Here is a 21,049-nt window from a genome sequence, read left to right on the forward strand (position 1 = left end):
AGATGGGTCAACAGCTTACCAAGGAAAATGAGGATGCCCCCCACACCAGGCCCGCACGTGCCACGGCCTCTGCCGCCCACACGACCTGCCCTCCTGTGGCCAGCTGAACCACAGCAAGTTCAGCCGGATCCCTGCAGGCCACTCTCAGAGGTGCCCATCAGCATCAGGGTGGCCGCTGCAGAGGGAGGGGGAAGCACCCTTCCGGAGGAGCTGGGATCAGTGGGAAGAGTGAATTAGCGGTGGTGAGTGACTAATCAGGAAATAATCAGGTTATACGCATCACAAAAATGTCTGCACGTCAGATAGAGAATTGGGTTTTCCGGGAAGACAGGGGAAGCTTTGGAGGAGGTGTGTGTAGTGGTGAGAGCAGGGGCTCTGGGGTAGAACGTCCAGTCACCAATCCCCACCCCTGCCCCTTAGCAACTGTGTCTGTGGATATTAATAGGAGCAGCCTCGTAGGGTTGCCAGAGGATATGGTGAAACCATGCATGGAAAAGCCTCGAGGCTCCACAAACGTCAGCTCTTAATATAGTCATTAAGATACCTTGCCCTAAGGACCTGCTCCTCGGGTCCCAATGGCTGTGGCACCCCCTCTGCTGAGCACTCTGCCCCACCCTCACCGCCTTCCCCGGAAAGGCCATGAGTGTGAGCCCGGTGGGTACTATCATTCCCATTTAACAGAGAGAGAACTGAGGCTCGAAGTCCCACAGGGAGGAGGCCCTGGAATCCTGAGCCATCAGTAGAACGACGGGAGGGACCAGGTCCGGGCTTCTAGGAGGTCAGCCCATTTATGGCCAGAACTCAGTGGTTGGAGGGACCAGCCAGGGTCTGGATGGTACCAGGAAAAGCGGTTAAGCACAGCCATCCTGCCCTTATGTTGGGCAATGTACAGCACTAAGGGGCTCACAGCTGGATCTCACTGGATTCTGGCCCCAGCCCAGGGAGGGATCTGAGGACACGGAGGCTCAGAGAAGCGATGTCACCTGCCTCAATCACACAGTGGGTCTACAGGAAGCAGCGCTGGGTTTTGAACTCGGGTCTCGGGGACCCCAGGGCTTTTGCCTTTGCCATTACAGGATGCTGGTAGTGCAGAGGCCAGTGTCGGGCAGGCCTGACTCAAAGCCCAGCCCAGGAAATTACTCTCCACGTGACCTTGGCCATGCCAGTTCCCTGGCTTGATGGTCCAGGCGGACCTCGTGGGTTCGACATTCCTCACATGACAGGGCTAATGGGGAAACCTCAAACGTCAAAATTCAAGCACACATGAGGCAGGCAGGCAGGAAACGTTCTTTGTTACCAGCAATCTCTCTTTCCTTTCCTTTTACCTCCAGCCAGTATAAGCTGGGGTCAGTTCCAGGTTCCATTTCTAGTGGAAGGAGGCCAAGTAGGGAAACAGAGGTAGGTGGTAGTTACTGCATGAGGCAGAGTCCACCCAGATAGGATTAAGAGGGGGGTGGGGGGGTGAGCCGACTGACACCTCCTCCCCCCTCCTCCCTCCACTGCAGACCTGGGGGGCTGGCTTGGGTGCCGGAGTGGGGTGTGGGGAGGCCCCGTGTGCCCGCTGCTCACCCTATCAGAAGCCTCTTCTCAGATTCTTCCTCCTGCCACCCCAGTACCAGGCCCTGGGCTGGACACTGGGGACAAAGGAGAATCAGACCCAGACCCCCACCTGAAGTAAGTCCCAGACTGGTGGGAGAGGGATGCTGGACCTAGGCGTTCTAACCCAGACGGGCCGTGCAAGCCAGAGGAGAACTGGCTGCCCGCCTGCACACAGGGTGGGCTTCATCCCTGCCGACGTGGTGGGTACATGGCAGGCTCAAATCCCAGCTCCCCTCCCCTTACCAGCAGGGTGACCTGAGTCAGGAATGTTCCTTTGTCTCTCCTTGCCTCACCTTCCTCCTGGCAAAATGAGGACAGCATCAGTACCTCCTCATGGGGATGGGAGCATTCAGCCAGCTGACGCCAGCCCACACCAGGCTCAGTCCTGCTCCCGAGGCCACGATTTGGATTGTTCTGACCCACAGAGAGGTCACTGAAGGCTGCAGGAGCACGGGTGGCCTGTCCAAGCCCACCCAGCTCCTGGGTGACCCAGCTGGCTCTGAGGCCGGGCCCCCAACTGTAAGCTCCATAAGGACAGGGACCTGCCTGTCTTCTTTATTGTTGAACCCCCATGCCCAACCCAGGGCATGGGGAGGGACACGACGGGGAAGGAAATTGAGCTGAGTCATCAAGAATTCCACCATGGAGGAAAGGATGGGGAGGACATTCCAGGCAGAGGGAACAGCACGGGCAAAGGCAGGGAGCTGTGAAAGAGACCGCTGTGTTCAGAGGGCTAAAGCCACCCAGTGCTCCTGGATGGGAGTGAGAGGCAGGCGACGGAGCTTGGGGCAGTGGTGTGCTGGTAAGGCTTAACAATTGGCTCTCTTACAACTGGGTTAGGGGAGAGGAGAGAGGCCCTGAGCTGTAGCATTTGCCAATTTACATGGCATAAGTTCTCCCGCCATGGCTGATTTCAAGCTACCAGTGTGACATCAACCAGCTCCCAAAGCTGAAAATTTAACGACCAGCTCTCGTGAGCCAGTACGAGCAGAGGAGCCTGGGGGAGGGGAGGGCTGCCCAGCTGGACCACGTGCGAGGCTGCTTCCTGGCACTGAGGCCTCTGTGGGTCTCCATGGAGCAATGGACTGACGGTTCGTAGGCAGAGGCGGGTCCGACAAGGTGGTTCCAAGTCCAAGTCTAGTGACGTCTCCATCTGTACGCCCCTCCTCACCCCATTTAGGGCAGAAGTAGGGTGATGGGCTGTCCGAGGGAGGCCAGAGCCCTGCCCAGGTTCTCTGCGCACCCACTGTCCCCCACCCCAGCTGGGGAGCTACAGGCCCCAGCCCAGAGGTGGTGGCAGGGTCACCTTGGGGAGAGTTATTTGCGCCTGGGTGGAAGCGGGGGGATATTATGCACCGAAGGCCACAGCCAAGGATACTAATCTGAACAGACAAGGAATCAATGGGAATTTCTATTTAGGGAGGAAATCAATAGGAATTTCAAGGTAGGAAAAAGGGGAATTACCTTTAATTGGAGTTCTCATCCAGTTGGGTCTCTGGTGAGGCCAGGGCTCACCAGGTCTTTGAGGGACGGCCAGACTGGACCCCCGCCCTGCCATGGCCCTGCCTGGTGTACCTCCCAGCAGGTAAGAGACCCCTTCCCTCACAGGACCCTCTGGCCTCTTGTTAGGACGCCAGGGTGGAGCAGGCAAACAGAGGCCTCTGGAGTCAGGCCCTCAGAGCGCCATTTCCTTGCGTGCTGGGTGGGGACAGTGGGGCACTTGCCTCGTCAGTGAGGAGCAAATTTCAAATGTGTGAGGCACAGAGAGCTTAAACAAGTTGCCCAAGATCACACAGCTTGGAAACAGGTGCTGGGATTTGAACCCAGGCCAACCCGGCACCAGAAGCTGAGCTCTAACCACTGAGCTCACAGGAGGTCTTCAGTCCTACTAGGTGTGTCCTAGATTGTCCGTGTCCCTTCTGGGGGAGATCAGATGGCTGGGGGTGAGCGACCGGGGCCCTGGGAGAGGGCAGGGGAGCTTCAAGCCACTTGGGGAGGGCCCCGAAACTAGCTGTCCCCACTGCTGCCTCCCCAAAGGCACACACAGATATCCCCTGAGGCCATGTCCCCACAAAGAAAAGGACAAAGAAAGGATCAGCCAGGTTCCTAAGCAGATCCCACCAGAGGGCAGATCTAGCTGCCTGGCAGATAGGCTGCTGTGGAATCATGGAGCCCACCCCTCCCCCAGGAATGGCAGCCCCACCCAAAGCTGGGGGCCCCCTGCGGGGGGGGAGCCTGGGCCAGGGTCACAGCAAGAGAACTCCCCTGGGCTGAGGGCCTACTATATGCCAGGCCCTGTGATAGGGGCTTTTCTGCATCTCACTAGATCCTCCCACACACCCTGTGGGAAGTGAGGGACTGTCGCCTCAGAAGCAGAGCTGGGGGAGCAGGAGAGAGGAGAGCCAGCCCCCGAAAGGTGGGGTCTCGTCCACCATCTTAAGGCGATGCATTGGTCTGATGACAGTTCAGACTTTGATTTAAAAAGACTTAGAGAAAGTTAGTGGCGAAGGAGCAGCTGAAACCACGAGGTGGGGAGAGCGGGGGAGGAGGCTGGGGGGGAGGGCCCTTTACGTGCTCGCCTCCACCCCAGGCCCCATAGCTTCCCGTCATGGACACCCTCACTTGGCCTCTCTGTTTAGAAAACAAAGGCCAGAGGGGAAAGGGGACTTGCCCAAGATCACGTGGCTAAGAGGATCTGAGCCCAGGCTCTCCCATAGCTCTCATCACCTTACTGGGCCCGAGGGTACAGCCAGCCGAGGCTTCTGTCGGGGAGGAGGGGGGCACAGAGAGGCACAGAGAGTGGGCAGAAATTAAGAGTCAGATTTAGAGCAGAATCTGGCCCCCATGGAGACCCGGAGTGCTGGGCAGGGAAGCTGAGGCAGGTTGAGTTACATGGATGACAGAGCCAGCAAGGCAGATGCCTAATGCTTGGGGAGTCCCCCCACTTCCCTTACTATTCCATCCCCAACCTGCAGGGGGCACCAAGGACACAGGGGCCCTGAAAAGGCTCTGGAGCCCCATGGGGTGGAATTCTGCATCAACTCAAAGTCAAGGGGCTTGGCCCCTCTGACCTCAGTTTCCCCATCTGTGAAAAAGGTAGATCAACTGTTCCGTACAGGTTGTCGTAAAGACTGGAAAAAACACGGAATGTAAGGTGCTGTCCCTGAGGAAGTGCTAAGGGACGTCTGCTGAAGGAGGTCCCTGGACAGGCGGATGAGCGTGGCTGAGCGGATGAGGGAAGGACCGCGTCCTGCCCTGACCGACCAGCCCGACAGAGAGGTCCCCAGAGTGGTGACCCCCAGCCCACCCAGGTGGTGGGCACGTGGTCTGAGAGTGGCTTGAGCGTGGCCCGGGGCCCGGCCCTGGCCACTGTCTGCCGTCCCCACCCCTCACATTCCTCTCTGCTCTTTAGGACACGAGCAGCGCAGCCTCTGCTGGTCCCCCCACTCCGGCACCCTGGGCCCAGCCCATTTGGGGGAGGTGAGGCCCAAAGCCCAAATGAACCTCGGCTGAGGGACCAAGCGGGGGCCGCCCTGGGGATCTGAGCCATCAGGGCTCCACTGAGGCCCTCGCTCTGGGCGCCAGGCGCTCTTTCTCATTCTTCTTCTCGAACCTCAGGACAGCCTGCAGGTGTGGATTCTGATTCCTGCTACACAGATGAGAAAACAGGCCCAGGACTGGAAGCAGCTCGTCCAAGTGCCCTTGGCCCTGGTCTGTCTGATTCTGCCTCACGCTGCCCTTCCTGAGCAGGGAGGGCTTGGGGTCTGCGTCCAGCCCTCCTGCGCCCAGGCATGTGGGGAGTGAGCCTCCTTGCCCCCTCCTCTGCAGCCCTCACCAGACCTGCCCGGGTCCCAGGCAGAGAGGAGGCCTGCCCCTGCCCCCTGTCGGATGAGCTGGGCTCAGCTGGAGTCGCCAGTTACTGGAGCTGCCAGGGCCCTGCTCATCTCATTAAGTCCAGGAGCGGGGCCGGCAGCTTTTACAGGCCCCATAAAGCATTGCTCGTGGCCTCCTCAGCATGCAGCTGGCCCTGGTACCCTGTCCCTTCCCGGGCCAGGGAGGACGAGTTTCTTTTTAGAGGAGCTGATCTCCCAGATTCATAAAATCACCAGAAATGCCATGGGGGTCTGTGCCCTGAAAGATAATTACCGGGTGACACCTCTGGCCTAGAGGTTGGTGTGAAGCGAGAAGTGTCCACTCGACAGGGGCCCCAGGCTTGTCCATCCTCACAGGGCAGGCCCTGTGCTGATGAGCACTTTGAGCCAATTATCTCATTAAGGCTTCAAAACAGTCCTATAGGGGAGACGGTATTATTAGCCCCATTTTACAGATGTGGAAATCGAGCCTGGGGGGAGTGAGTCACACCTGGCCAAGGTGGGGGAGGCAGAGCTGGAATTTGAACCCCGCGCCAAGCTCCTCAGGGCCCTGCGCTGACTGCAGCCTGCCTTGGCAGTTTAAACACTGCCCTCCGGCTTCAGAGAGGAACCCCAAATGCCCCAGCACCCCTGCTTGTATACATAAATGAGTCCACAGGAGCAAGAGTACAAGATTCTTGCTGGTTCCCTGCCCCACCTGCATGTTGCAGAATCTCACCAACCCCCAAAGACACCCCAGGTCTTTCTGGGCGTCCCCAGAGGGTGTCTCGTATGGGCTTGGAAGCCTGTCCACTCAGGTCCCTCCCACTGGCCCCTGTGTGGATGTCCATCGCTACCCGGGCAGGTCAAGTCCCCTCCCATCCAGAGCCTCTGCTGCTCTGCCTCTGGGCACCACCCCTGCTCTGAAGGGGCAACCCCGCCCTCACCCCAGCCTGCCAGGCCAGGACCTCACCTCTGAGCATGGGGAAAATCCTTCCCCCTCAGCTGGGGTGGCCCAGCCCTGGCTCTGTGGCCTTGCAGTTCTGGTCTGGGCTGACCAGCTGGGTGAAGCCCCACGTGCCTGACTTGCCTCATCTGTTAATTGGAGGCAGCTGTGAGGAACAGGTGCGCGAACACAAGTCTCACGGTGCACCGGGCCTTGTGGCTCCTGCTACCCAGGCCTCCCCGCTCTCCCCTCCCACCCCCCGCGCTAACTGCCCCCCTCCTCACCAGCCCCTCCCACCCAAAACTCCAGCCCAAAAGGGGTCCCCAGCCCCTCACGCCTCTCAGACACTGCTCCGCAGGGGACACCCTCTGGCTTTTCTCAAGTCCCGACAGCTGTCACCGCCCTGCCCGATGTGTCCTACATCCCCTCCCTCCCCACTGCTCAGCATACACATCTGCCGCTGCACCCCTCCCCAGACTGGGCTTGGGGGGTGAGGTGAAGAAGAGGAGGAAGCCACTGTGGGGAGTCACAGCTGAAAACCAGGGTACCCTCGAGATGGAGGCAGGAGGGGTGAGGTGTCCCCCCCGCCTTCCTCAGGGTGGAAGGCTTGCCTAGTTGGCTGCTGTTGCCATAGCGGGTGCCAGGGGCAGAGGGCAGGGACCAGAGTATTGCAAAAGCTCAATTACAACAGAGTGGGACACACACCCTGTCCTCTGGCCACACAAGTGCACACACACACCTACACACGCACAGAATCCTTTGTGGTCCGGCTTCTCCCCACACTTTACTCCCTAATCTGCCACCTCAGGCACACTTGTTACCAGGGAAAATCTGACCCAGAACATCCTAAGGTTTCAGACTTGACTCATGTGTCTCTGCCACATGTGTGCTGACTCACGTGTACACGGGTGAACAGCCACGTACAAGACAAACAGGTATGCATGGTGCAGGCACAGGTAAAAAACACGCATCCTCTTGCAGGCATGGACAGGCACGCACACACATGCACACGCAGACACATGTACGCAAATTCAGAGGCCTGCGCACCCACGAACCAGCACGCACACGTAATTCATGCACACACTGTGAACCTGTGTACACACGTGCACTTGCAGATGGATGTACACGCACACGCAGGCACACACACACTCATGCACAAATCCAGAGGCCTGCAGGCCCCTGAAGGAGCGTGCATGCGTGTGCATTCCTCGCACGTGGAAGGCAACTTGTAGGGAAGAGCCCAGCCCCACCTGCCTCTCCCCGCACCGTAGGTGAGTTACCTGGATACCGCTGCTCCTGTCCCCACCCCCGTGCCCTGGGGAGTCCTCAGTGCAGGGCAGGGCCTTTCTAAGCCCTTGAAAGTCCCTCAGGTGACTGTGCGTGGCAAAATGTGGGGCACAAAGGGAGCAGCCCCTGCATCATGGCAACAGAGATGGCCTGTGCTCAGCACGCCATCAGCACTGTGCCCATCCAGGGACAGAATGAGCCTATGCACCAACCAAGTGGCCATCCTTGTGCCTTCTCAGTGGGCACCCAGAGGATGGGCACTGCAGGGGGCAGAGGGGTGATTTCCCAAGAAGAAGGGAGGAAGAAGGGTGATGGGGAAAGAGTGGCAGGAAAAGGGTAGGAGAATGGAGGAGGGACCACCAGGGAGGGGCTGGCTGCCATCTTTAGGAATAGGGCATTTCTACCATCCTTAAGGAATCCCCAAGGAACTGTGTAATATACTTATTCCTTGTGTCTATTGTCATTGTCTGTCACCCTTCCTGTTTTGAACCTAGATCAAGGTGGCACAGAGTAGAGGCTAAATCCATGTTTGTTGAACAAATGAATGCATGAATGTCCAGTTCTGAGCACTGTCCCCCACCCCCCCTGCATCCACCACCTCTGGCTCCACCAGTCTCCTCCCCAATCCCAGCAAACAGATCTTTCTCATGCCCTGACCCCCCACTGGGAGGATGATCTGGTAGCCTCATAGACCTCACAGAGCTGCCCTCCTGGAGGAGGAGAGAGGCTCTGGCTTGAAGAGAAAAGTCATGGATGGGGAGGGCAGGATACATCGTTCCCCCAGGCAGTCCTTCCCCAGAGCACACACTGTCCTGGGCAGCGGATCCTCTCCCAGGGTGCAGTTACCACCCAGGAGCTGCCATCTTCCAAATCCTGACCTGCTGCCAGCTGCCTCATGGCCTTCCTTGGCCATCCCTCCGGTCCTCTTTCCCTTTCCCCTAAACCTGCTCCCCTCACAGGCTCCCCAACAGCCACCCAGCACCCCTCCCCATCCCCCTAAAATCAGGAACAAGATAAGAATGTCTTCTCTCCCTACTTTATTCAACACTGTATCGGAAGTTCTAGCCAGAGCAATCAGGCAAGAAATAAAAAGCATCCATATTGGAAAGAAAGAAATAAAACTCTCTCTATATGTAGATGATATGATGTAGCATATAGATAATTTTAAGGAATCCACAAAGAAACTATTAGGGCTAATAAAAAGTTGAGCAAGGTTGCAAGATATAAGATCAATATACAGAAATCAACTGTATTTCTATACATTAGCAATGAACAAACAAAAAACGAAATTAAGAAAATTGCATTTACAATAGCATCAAAAAGAATAAAATACTTAGCAGTAAATTTAACAAAAGAAGTGTAATACTCTGAAAATTATAAAACATTTTTTAAAGAAATTAAAGAAGACATAAATAAATGAAAAGATAGCCTATGTTCATGGACTGAAAGACAATATTATTAAAATGGCAATATCCTCCAAATTGATCTACATATTAAATGCAATCTTTAACAAAATTCCAGCTGCCATTCTGGCAGAATGGGCAAGTAGATCCTAAAATTCGTGTGGAAATGCAAGGGAGAAAGTATAGTCAAAACAATCTTGAAAAAGAAGAACCAAGTTGAAGGACTCACACTTTCTGATTTCAACACATGACAAAGTTACAGGAATCAACACTGTATGGTACTAGTGTGCGGTTAGACATACAATCAATGGAATAGAATTGAGAGTCAAGAAAAAAAGGACCTCACATTTAAAGTTAATTGGTATTCAACAATGGTACCAACACAACTCAATGGGGGAAGAATATTCTTTTCCATAAATGGTGCTGACAGTGTGGATATCCACGTGCAAAAGAATGAAAGTGGACCCCTATCTCACATCATATGCAAAAATTAATTCAAAATGGGTCAAACACCTAAACAGAAGAGTTAAGACTGTAAAACTCTTAGAAGAAAAACATAGGTGTAAATCTTGGATCAGGCAATGGCTTCTTAGATATGACACCGAAAGCAGAGTAACCAAATTTAACATAGATAAGGAAGACATCATATTTTAAGGACAACCTTTGAGAGGTGGTTTCTGAGTAGTTTCTGCTCTAGGACCATGATCAACAGGATGTTTCTAGCAACTTCCTTAGAGCAATGTGGTTAATATCAATAGCTTTTCTCTCCATTGGTCATAGTGATACAGTAGCTAGCACAGGCTGTGCGAAAAGGCGTCTGTTTGCTTCCTGGAATTATGGGTGCTGGTTGACACCCCTGGGGGTAGCTGTAGTGGCAAGGAAACTAGAAGGAAGAAAGAAAGAAAAAGAGAAGAAGGAATGAAGGAAGGGAGGGAGGGAGGCAGGAAGAAATAACTTCTGGGCTTCAAAATATACTATCAAGAAAGTGAAAGGCAACCTCAGAATGAGAAAAAATATTTGCAAACCCTGTATCTGATAAGGGTCTAATATCCAGAATAAACCCTTACAATTCAACAATACAAAGGCAAATAACCCACCTTTAAACTGGACAAAAAAGCTGAGTAGCCATTTCTCCAGAGAAAATATACAAATGGCCAATAAGCACATGAAAAAATGCTCCACCTTTTTCACCATTAGGGAAATGCAAATCAAAACCACAATGAGATGCAACTTCAAACCCACACAGGCTACAATAAAAAAGACAGATAATAACAAGTATTGGTGAGGTTGTGGAAAAACTGGAGCCCTCGTACACTGTTGATGGGGATGCAAAATGGTGCAGCCTCTGGCAGTTCCTCAAACGGTTAAACACGGGATTACCACACGACCCAGCAATTATACTCCTAAGTATATGCCGCAGAGAAAGGAAAACACATGTCCACACACAAAAGTCTGTGCATGAGTGTTCACAGCATATCCATTCATAACAACCAAAAAGTGGACAAATCCAAATGTCCATCAAACTGATGAGTGGATAAACAAAATATGATATATCCAGGTAATGGAATATTATCCAACAATAAAAAGGAATGAAGTTCTGATACATGTAACATGGATGAACCTTGAAAACATTATACTGAGTGAAAAAACCCAGTTGCAGAAGGCCACATATTATATGATTCCATTTACGTGAAATGTTCAAAAGTCAATCCATGGAGACAGAAAGTAAATTAGTGGTTGCCGAGGGCTGAGGGGGTTAGCGGGGCTAATAGGCACAGAGTTCGTTTTTGAGGTAATGAAAATCTTCTAAAATTGATTGTGGTAATGGTCCTATAACCCTTTGAATATACTCAAAAACGCTGAATTTTATACTTTAAGTAGGGGAATTGTTTGGTGTGTGAATTATATACCTAAAAAGCTCTTATAAAAAAAAAAATAGGGCACCAGGTGAAGTGACCAGGTGAAAGAGAGACGGTGAGTAGTCCAGGCTGAGGGATGTCAGATCAGTGGCCTGCATGACAACAATTCCCTGCACGTGTCATCGCAGACATGCCAAATATCAGAACGCTCTGCTCCCAGAGCCTAGATGGGGCCCCAGGACACCATCCCACTGCTGACTTTTGACATCAATCACCATCTTCTTCTGACTTTGGCAATTCTCTGGCTCCTGACATCATTCCACAATCTGGTACCCAACTTTAATCTTTAGCTAATTCCTGACCTCAGCCACTTGCTGGTTCCGGACTTCTGTTTCTACCTGGCTCCTGACCTCAGTGCAGCACCCAGTTTCTGAACCTACCTTATCAAGGAAATAAATATACAACACGTTCCACCATTGCCTGCACCCATAGCCATGGCAGACATCACTAATGGATCACAGCATTCCTTCCCACCGAGCCTACATGTGGCCTTGGAACCCGTCTCAGTACATACCCCCAGGAAGCCAATCTCAATTATTTGGAGCTGGAAAATGAAATGAAACCAAATTTCTGGCTCCTTCCTAGTCAGCAATCAAACCCTGACCTCAGCCACTCACACCTCTGACCCGTGTCCTGTCGGGGACCCTGCTCTGGTCAGCCCGGGACCCTTGGGCTTTGCCTGAAAACACACTGAGTGACAAGCCACACAGAGATGTATGCTGTGAGCACGTCTGGGCACCTCAGCCCTGGGTGAACAGCGGGCGTGACTTCACAAGGAACTTGGCTCTTTCTGAGCCCCGGCTGAATGGCTTCCACTGGCCCCCAAACTGCTGGGCCTCCATGCTGGACAAGGTGGCATGAGCCATCCCCTGCCCGGGCCTCAGGTGCTCCCTGACATCTGCCTGCCTCACAAGCCTGCGGCCCCAGGTGTTCTCTTATCACCCTACGTGGACCTGCCTTCCTGGGTGTGTCTGGGATTCACATCCCTACTTAGGTGGGGCCCTGTGACCACCTAATGCCAACTGCAGACACGCAGTCATTTGTTCCTTCAACAAACTGTTACTAAACACCTGTAGTCTGGGCCAGCTCTGTTCCAGGCACTTGGGGTAGAGAGTGAACCAGACAGACAGGTCCTGTCCTTGGGGAAATTGTACCGTCTCTGAATCCCTTCCCTGTGCCCACCGAACCCCTTATTTCCCTGCTTAAACCCCTCAGCCAGCACAGAAGGACAAATACTATATGAGCTCACTTATATGTGGAATCTAACATAGTCAAACTCATGGAAGCAGAGAGTAGGCTGGTGGTTGCCAGGGGTGGGGTCAGGGGGCAGTGGCGTGGATGGTCACAGGGCACAGTTTCAGTTATGAGTAAGTTCTGTCTCTACAGCACAGTGGCTACAGCTAATGATACTGTATACTTAAACTTTGCGAAGAGGGTAGATCTTATGTTAAGTGTTCTTACCACACACACATGCAAATAATAATGATAATAATAAAGAGGGTGGGAGGAAGTTCTGGGAGGTGATGGGTATGTTTTTGACCCTGATTGTGGTGACGGTTTCAGGGATGGATACTCATCCCCCAAACCTACTGAGTTGTATACTTTAAATATGTACAACTTTCTATAAGTCAATCAGATCTCAATAAAATGGTTTTAAAAAAAACACAAAAAAACCTCCAGCAACTTTCCCTTTCACTCTGAACCAAATCCTGGCTCCCAGCCTGAGCTGGTCCTGCCTTGCTCCGACCTGGTCTTCAAGATCGTCCCCACCTCGGGACTTTGAGGCTGGTCCTTCCTTCCTGGCAGACTCTGCCCCTAAGCCTCTCTTGCTTATTCCTCCCTCTCTCCAGGGCTTGGCTAAAGGTCACCTCCTCAGAGAAGCCTTCCTGACCCACTGGGGAGGTGCTAACACAGACCAAAGCCAGCCCCACCAACAGAGACCCCACCCCCACCGCGTTCAACCGATCAGATGATCAGATTGACTGGCCAGGGCCGGGGCCAGTGGTTCCGTGGAGCAGCCCAGGGCTGAGGACCAGAAGCCCTGAAGGCCTGGCTGTTTGCTCATCTCCCCAAGGAGACAACGGGAAGCCAGAAGAGCTCTCTCTCCCACGGCCCCCGGAGCCTGGGACAGGAGGGAGTGGAGGAGGCAGGCAAGTGAATGGAGTGTGACTACATGAGCAGAGGGAAGGCAGGAGGGGGCGCCCCTAAATTCCACTCACCTGCGCACCCTGCTTTCAACCAGCGATATCTGAGAAGACACTTGCCCACGCTGACAGCTAAGACTCTGGGCTGGGGGAGCCCTGTCAGCCCCAAAGGCCTCGAAGTTTGGGGAAGTTTTCTGGAAGTGTGGGGTAGAGTGTACTAGGGGTAGAGATGGGGACCGCAGGGAAAGTCCGCAGTCCCCGGTGGAGACCCAAGGCCAAGCTGGCCTGCAGCACTGACACCAGTTTCCAGCATTCAAACGGGGTGGTACCACCTGGGTCGGGAGTTAGAAGGATGTAGGCCAGACTCCTGCCCTCCTGACCTCAGGTGGCCATGGAGACAAGGGAGCTCTGAGGCCTGGTCAGGGTCACTGAGGCCTCTGAAGCAGGCAGGGACACGGATGATGCTGGAAGAAACCCAGAGTCTGGAAAGTCAGAGGCCGCCACCCCAGGGCCTCTCATGCGGAGGGCTGTGGGGTCTTCCTGGGGCCTCCCAGCGCCCCTCCAAGTGGGTGTCCACGCGTCTTGTCTGCCTGTGTAAGGCTGGTGACTTGTGTTATCTGCCCGTGGCCCTGCCACTGCGTCTCTCTTTCTGTGCAGGTACCTGGGATTCTGGGTACCCCTATCTGCTTCTCTCCATTTCCGGGTATGTGACATGTGATGGAAGTAGCAGCTGAGATTCAGCCTTTAGAATCTCGGAGGCCTGGTCTGAGTCTCTGAGCATCAGTTTTCTAAAATGCAGATACTAATCATAATACCCCCCTCCCGGGGGTTCTGGGGATGCAGTGGCAGCCGCGCAGCATCAGAGGGCTGAGTGAGGAAGGTTAGCTGCTTCTCATGAAGTGCGGGCACCTGTCCACTTCTGCGTGACTTTCTGGGTGATTCTGAGGGTTCAGATCTCCGTTTCTGTGTCTCTGTACGTCTCTGTGCATGCCGCTATGAACTTGCAGGTGTGCGTGTGTAATCCGAGGCCCAGCTGTCCCGGGGAGGGGGCTGTGGCTCAGTCTACAGGGCCTCATTGCACTTAATTACACCTGAAGGGGTGTTTATTCACTCCGGGCCCCACTCAGCCTTCAGCCACAATCTGGACGAGGCTCTATAGAGCTCAGGAACATGGTCTTGTCCATCCTTGTGCACACAGGCACCCTGCCAAGGAGGCTGGAAGGCCAGGCCACCCCAGGCGACCCCCTCACAAACACCCCACCCTGCCTCGGCCCCTCCCCTCAGGACCAGGAGACTTCAGTCTCGGGAACTCTCTCCCAGCTCAGGTCACCCTCCCGCCCTCCTCCCTTGGACAGACTCCAGAGGTAGGGGGATGGACATGACGACGGTCAGGGTCTAGGCCAGCATCAAGGCCAGGATCAGGTTCACCTGGAAACTGAGCAGGGTCACACCTGCTGGACCCTCACCCCAGCCCTGCCCAGGCTTCTCCCAGCCAGTATCTCATCAGGAGCACCCCCGTCCCCCCCCACACCTGCTGCCTCTATCCCAGAACATGTCCCTGACCCAGACCTTCTTCCCTCTGACCCACCCCTCAGTCCCCAAGGCTCAGTCACTCCACCTTCTCATCACAAACCCTGACATCTCTCTGCCGCGTCCCCAAAGCCCTTCTCCAGGGTCTCCTGAGTCACCCTCATAGTGAGCTGGGGCCTGAATTCAACCCCAGACTAAGCAGCGTGGGACCTGGAGCAAATCACAACATCTCCCCGAGCCTCAGTTTCCTCCTCTGTGAAATGGGGATCACTGGGTTGCACAGAAAGAAAATTCAAGTTGAATGAGCTTAAGTTAAAGGGGGATTTTATCAGAAGGATGCTGTAATCAAGGACATCATGGCTTTGCAGGACGCAATGTGAGATATCCAGGCCACAGGTGGGGAGGGACAGAGCCAGGCCCAGGGGCAGCTGGACCAGAGGTGAGGAGGGCGGCAGGACTCTTTCTGCCTCTCTCTCAGAACAGGGATTTCACTCCCTTCGTTTGCTGGAGTCTGACTTTTGTCCAGAGTAGAAAATATGGCTGACAATTAGCCTTCTAGTTCTACATTTAGAGTTTTACCTTTTAACTTCATTAAAATTAAGAGCTCCTGGTCATCAAGGCACCTTTAAGAGAGTAAAAAGGCAGAATATATAAAGAACTCCTAGAAAGCAATAAGAAAAGAGCAGACAACCCATTTTTTTTTTTAATGGCCAGAAGCCTTGAACAGGCCCTTCACAGAAAAGGGTATCCAAAGGATGAGAAGGCCTAGAAAAGCTGTTAACGTCACTGATATCATTAGTCACCAGGAAAATTCAAAGTGATACATGCCGCCCCTGCCCAGATGGCTAAAATTAAAAGAACTGGCAATGGTAAGTGTCACAATGTAGAGAAACTTGAACCCTCCGAGACTGCTGAGAGGAGCAGAGAGCAGTAGGGCCACTTTGGGAAACAGTGTGGCAGCATCTACCAAAGCTAGAGAGAGAGACGGACAGAACCGAGGAGTTCCACTCCTGGCATATACGCAAGAGAATGAGTAGCCCTCCAGAAAACAGGCCCAAGAAGGATCACGACAGCAGGGTTCATGACAGCCCCAATCTGGAGACAGCACAAATGTCTACGAAAAAGAGAATGAATTAGCAAATTATGGCCAGTTCACACAATGGACTCCTACACAGCAATGGAAAGGGACAAACTACTGCAACATGCAACAACTTGGATAATTTTCTAAGCATCATATTGGACGAAAGGAGCCCGATGTAGAACACATGCTATTTGATTCTTGCACAAAGTCCAAAAAGAGCAAAGCTGGTCAATGGTGATAGTCTGTGGGGAGGTATTGACTAGAAAGAGGAATGAGGGAGCCTGCTACAGAGCTTGTTCTGGATGATGGTGACATGGGTGTGACATGAGTAGGATTTCAGCCAGCTGTCCACTTCAGATGTGTGCCCCAAACGGAATGCAAGTTAAATTAGATAAGAAAGAAAAGCAACTCTTATCCTTCAGCCATCAACGGTCTCGGTCTCTCATGCCCCAGTTCAAAAATCCCAGGAAAGGGAGTCATTGGCCCAACCCAATGGTGCTTGGGGTCAAGACCATGGAACAACATGGCAGCCCCATAGGATGGAGCTGGGGGAGGAGAAGCCATGTAGATGGAGGTGCTGCTTCCAGAACAGGGAGGGGAGGGGAAGAAAGACCAAAGTACAGCCGTCTACTCCTTCGTTTCTCTGCGCCTTCCTTTCCCCATCTGCAAAGTGGAAACAACAGTGCTTCCTGCCACAAAGGGTTGAGATGAGGATTCAAGAGATAACTGGCCTCAACAGCCACTACTTGACACAGGGTCCTTTGTCCCTTTGTCCCTCTTCCCCACCCAGCCCTGCTCCTGGCCACCCCTGCCCCTCTGTTCCTCCCACCTTCAGCTCCCCTTCTCTGCCCTCTGTGATCCCCAAAGTGAGGCCCCATCACCATATAATTTCAAATTACTTGTAGCTTTAGTTAATTAAATGTAAAATCATTGGAATAAAATTATACCTTCATTAGAAATTAACTCCCGTTTCAGGCCTGGGATAATGACCGCGCTCTCTCCCCCCTTCTTCCAAACCACACACAAAATGGTCAGTTAAACTGAATGGGAAAAGTTTAACGACTGCACGGCAATCAAGCTTATTATTATTTAAGCACGAGCTATTACCATGTGCAATGAGGTATCAGCCAGTAAATTATCTTTGAAAGAGTCAGTCCTTGTCTGAGCACAGACAGGCTGAGGGATGCTGCCGGGGAGGCTGTGCCCGGTGAGCGGCCCAGGCCTGGGGAGGAGGCGGTGGTCCCATCCCTCTTGCTGGTGGTCCCATCCCTCTGGTCCCATCCCTCTTGCTGACCCAGAACCTGCTCTCAGGACCCTCCGCCCAGTCTCGGGGCCTCGGTCAGGATCTCAGGGTCACTGTGAAGGGAGCATGGGGGCCTCCATCTGACCCTCCAGCCCACGGTAAGGGGTGGGTGCTCTGCCACAGGACAGAGACTGGGCCCAAGGGGGGTCCCTGAAAACTAGGAAGAGGGCAGAGAAGGGAGAAATGGGGTGTATAGGGCAGGGAGGGGGCTGGAATGAGGCAGAGAGAGACGGAGAGACAGAGAGGAAGAGGAAGAACCTCCGAGTGACATGAGGAGGAGGTTGCGACGGAAACTAGGACATAAGGGGGCAGTCAGAGAACCATGGGGTGACACCTAGAGCAAACAGGGCGGAAACAAATGAACAGAGAGCAGAGGAACCAAGAAGGCCCACAAGAAATATGAATTCAGGGCAGGGGTGCGTGTTTACCGAGACTGCTGTTTGCTGGGCGCCTGGAGGCTCGGGCCACTCTCTCCCGTAGAGAGACCACTGTCGCAGTCTGCTGGGGACTGAGGGATGTTGCAAGATGGGGGACTTTGAGTGCTAAATTGAGCAACATCTCGGGAGAACCAGGACAAGTTGGTCACCCTGCTCTCAGATCCTTACAGCAACCGGAACCATAATCCCCACTTCACAGGTGAAGAACTGAGGCTCAGTGGAGTGAAGCCATTCGCCCAAGACCGTGGAGACAGATAAGAGAGGAAAAGACATGAAGACTCAAAGACAAAGTGTCTCCCACCTCCGGGTCTGTCTAAACGTCCACCTTCCCCCACCTCACCCCAGCCTCCCCGCTGCCCTAGACACCTTCTCCTCTCTCTGCTCTCCTCCTGAGTGCTGAGGACCCGTTTCTGTCCCCTGTCTCTGTCCTCTGCCAGAGTGTCCCCTTACCACGGGCTGGATGGAGGAGTGGGCTGGGGGGTCAGTGAGACGCCACACCTGGATCTCAGTGGCAGGTGGATGGGACACACGTGCACAGGAGGCTCTCAGGTCCTCAGACCCCCACCCCAGACTGCAGGCAACAGCCAGAATCCTCCTCTCGGGGGCCTTTAGGGGCCCACTGAGCAGGGCTGAAGTCTAAGTTCTAGCTTCAACTCACTGGATGACCTTGGAAGTTTTCTTAACCTCATTTGTAAAACGGGGTGATAATGGTCCCCACGTCACAGGGTTGTTGTAGGGTTTGATGAGACTGGGTGAGTAAGTGCCCTGAGCAGAGGCTGGCACTGAGCCGCCGTCCTGGGGAAGAGACCCCACCCCCAGGGAGGAGAGCAGTCCCTCTCCTGGGCATGATCTCCTCTCCCAGCACCCTCAGTGAGCTTCTTGGCCCCAGACAGGGCAACAGGGTGAGCTGGCATGGGACTCAATCTGGAGCAAGGCGACAAGGGACCACAGAGCGGGGACAACAGCAGCCTGTCTCTGGGACCCCTTTGCCCCCATAAAATAAAGATCCTCATTTTGCATCTTTCCAGAAATCCAAATACACACCCTCTTCACACAGCCAATGCTCGATAATAAATTTTTACGGAGTGAAAACATAAACGAATGTGTACATTAACCAGAAGGTCGCTATTTTCCAGGCAGCCACTGGGAACAGGCGCCACGCCACCCTCAGGGAAACCCGACCTGCCATAAACTTCTCATCCAAGTTTCCCTGCAGACAGACTCCCTTGAAAGTCACCTCCATCTCTCCCACAGGTCAGGCCGAGATTTAGAGATAGGGGCCGCGTGTGTGCCTACCTCTGCTATCTGACCGTGAGCGATGGGAGACACATTCCCGCGACATGTTTACCGTCGCCCCGCACCCCGGCCCTCGCTCTCCGCCGCGCCGTCCCCTGAAAATTCACGGCCCGGCTCCCACTGGCAAATGACTGATACGGCCTTCACGGCGGGACCTGCTGGTCACTTGTCTCAAGGAGACTGGGAAGGAAATTCAGGCACAATATAAATGGGGCCCGTGGCAGCCTCAAACACCTTGGAAAATTCCCCAGCCTGGACATCGCGCCGATTTTAAGTAATAAAAGCACAGAGAGATTACATGGCCGCCCGACAGCCTGCAACGGATGGCCGCCTGCGTGAACTTTTTACCTTCGGGATGGGGACAGAGAGAAGAGGAAGGAGAAAAAGAGGAAAGAGCCGTCCGGCGAGCCAGCTGCTTCCTTACTCTGGCTCAAAAGCCACTGCCGAGATGCAGGCAGGAACTGCACTGGATGCATCCCCAACTCACATACCCGGAGGGACTGTATCCTCTCCAGGGGACCTCGGCCTCCATTTCCCCATCTGGCAAATGGGAATATTCGTGACCCATTTGTTAGTTCTCCAAAATCCAGAAACAGCCCTAAAATAAAACTTTCTAGCGCTGGAAATGTAATCCTTGCTTTCATTCATTCATTTATTCTTTGATTCAACAAGAATTTGTCCTGGTGTCAGTTTAGCAGTGGGCATGGAGGTAGGGGGGTGACAGCGTGGGGAGATGTGAGGCAATGTCCAGGAAACAACTGAATGACCACTCATCAGCCTTGTGACCTTGGGCACATCACTCCAGCCCCTAGAGCCTCAGTTTCCTCATCGCATAAAATGGGGACTGTCTCCAAGTCCTTCTCTCTACAGCTGGAGAGTACTTATGCAAATCTGGGAGCCCACCCTAAAGACCCAGAGTTCCCAAGCTGGGTGTGAAACCATGAACCTATCTGGACTGGAAGGCACAGAGAACCCACCTCTATCTCTTGGGGCCAGGAGCCCATCAATGACACAGTCAGCCTGGAGCGGGAAGGGGGACATGGGATGAACGTTAACTGCCAATGGTTCACCCCAGGGACCGAGAGAAGGTCCTGGAGACAGAGGAGGCCCACCACTCACATGCTGGGTGGTCACCCCAGAGATGGAACCCATTTCAGCTTGCCCCCCAGCCCCTCCCCCAGACGTAGATAAGAGCAGATGAGAGAGGGGAGCACCCACTCCCTCCGCTCTCCTCCACGTGGACGTGGGGAGTTCGGCTTTTTCCTCCCAAAGTCTAAGGGAATCTTTCTTCCAGCCCAGGTGCCTGCAAGGAGAGGAAACTGGCTTTTCCAGCCCAGCACTTGGCCACTGCATTGGCCTGTCCCTGTGCCCATGGAGCCCAGGCAAACGGCTCACTGGCCAAGATGCCGGGGTCACTAGGACCACCTGCTGAGTGCCCAGGCCCCCAGGCTCCATGCCTGGCTGCAGCAGGTGCCCACAGCCCCATAGCTGAATGTCACCAGGGAAGACAAGTTTGAGGGCCACCAGTTGCAAGGAGCCACACAGCAGGAGGCCACAGCTGGGGGCCGGCCTCAAGATGTGGCTAAATCGCGGGGCGGGGGGGGGAGAAGGGGACCAGCAAGGCCTGGGGGGCAGGACAGGAGGGTCCCCTCCCTCCCCAGGGAGAACCTTGTGGATGGCCATCCACCCACGGACAAGTTACATCAGCAGATAGAACCCTACAAAAGGCTACGTGAGTCCCGCCTCCCCAGGCCAACATGGGGGCCAGACGCTGTGAGAGTGGGGGGCTTGGGAAGAGCCCACTGCCGACCCCAGTGGTCGGGGAGAGGACAGGCCTCGAACACAAAGTGGTCTTGGAGTTTGAAACAACATGGGACCAAGTCTTGGGTACCAGCATGAGCCAGTCTTAATAACCCAGAGTGGAAAGTTATGGAACGGGACTGAGATGTGGTTTATGGACTCGCCACCCAGCAGGCAGGGAGAGGAGGTTCAGAGGGAACAGAGTGGTGGCAGTTACTGGAAGAATAAAACCATTTCATGTTTATACCCCTAATGAGTAGAGATGTCTCTAAACTGGTTACACTTGATTTTTTTTTCTTTATGCTTTTCTGTATTTTCTAATTTTCCTGCAATGAACATGTATTACTTGGGTAATCGAGAAATAATAAAAGCTTAAAAAGAGTCAGGTGATGAGAGTCCGTGGGTCCCTGAGGACCACGCAGCCACGGGTTCCCAGGCATGCGTTCTGCTGTC

At 53.8% G+C, this 21,049-nt stretch overlaps 1 long non-coding RNA gene across 1 annotated transcript in view; it reads left to right on the top strand.

Moving 5' to 3' along the window:
- The window catches only part of LOC132426511 (uncharacterized), a 22,639-nt gene extending 3,254 nt beyond the window's left edge, over positions 1-19,385 (top strand). Inside the window, exon 3 of the long non-coding RNA XR_009519716.1 lies at positions 18,755-19,385. This is a non-coding gene — a long non-coding RNA (uncharacterized lncRNA). The remainder of the gene's footprint in view (positions 1-18,754) is intronic.
- Positions 19,386-21,049: the final 1,664 nt, after the last annotated feature.

The sequence above is a fragment of the Delphinus delphis genome, chromosome 6, assembly GCF_949987515.2.
Source record: "Delphinus delphis chromosome 6, mDelDel1.2, whole genome shotgun sequence".
In the NCBI taxonomy this organism is placed as follows: domain Eukaryota; kingdom Metazoa; phylum Chordata; class Mammalia; order Artiodactyla; family Delphinidae; genus Delphinus; species Delphinus delphis.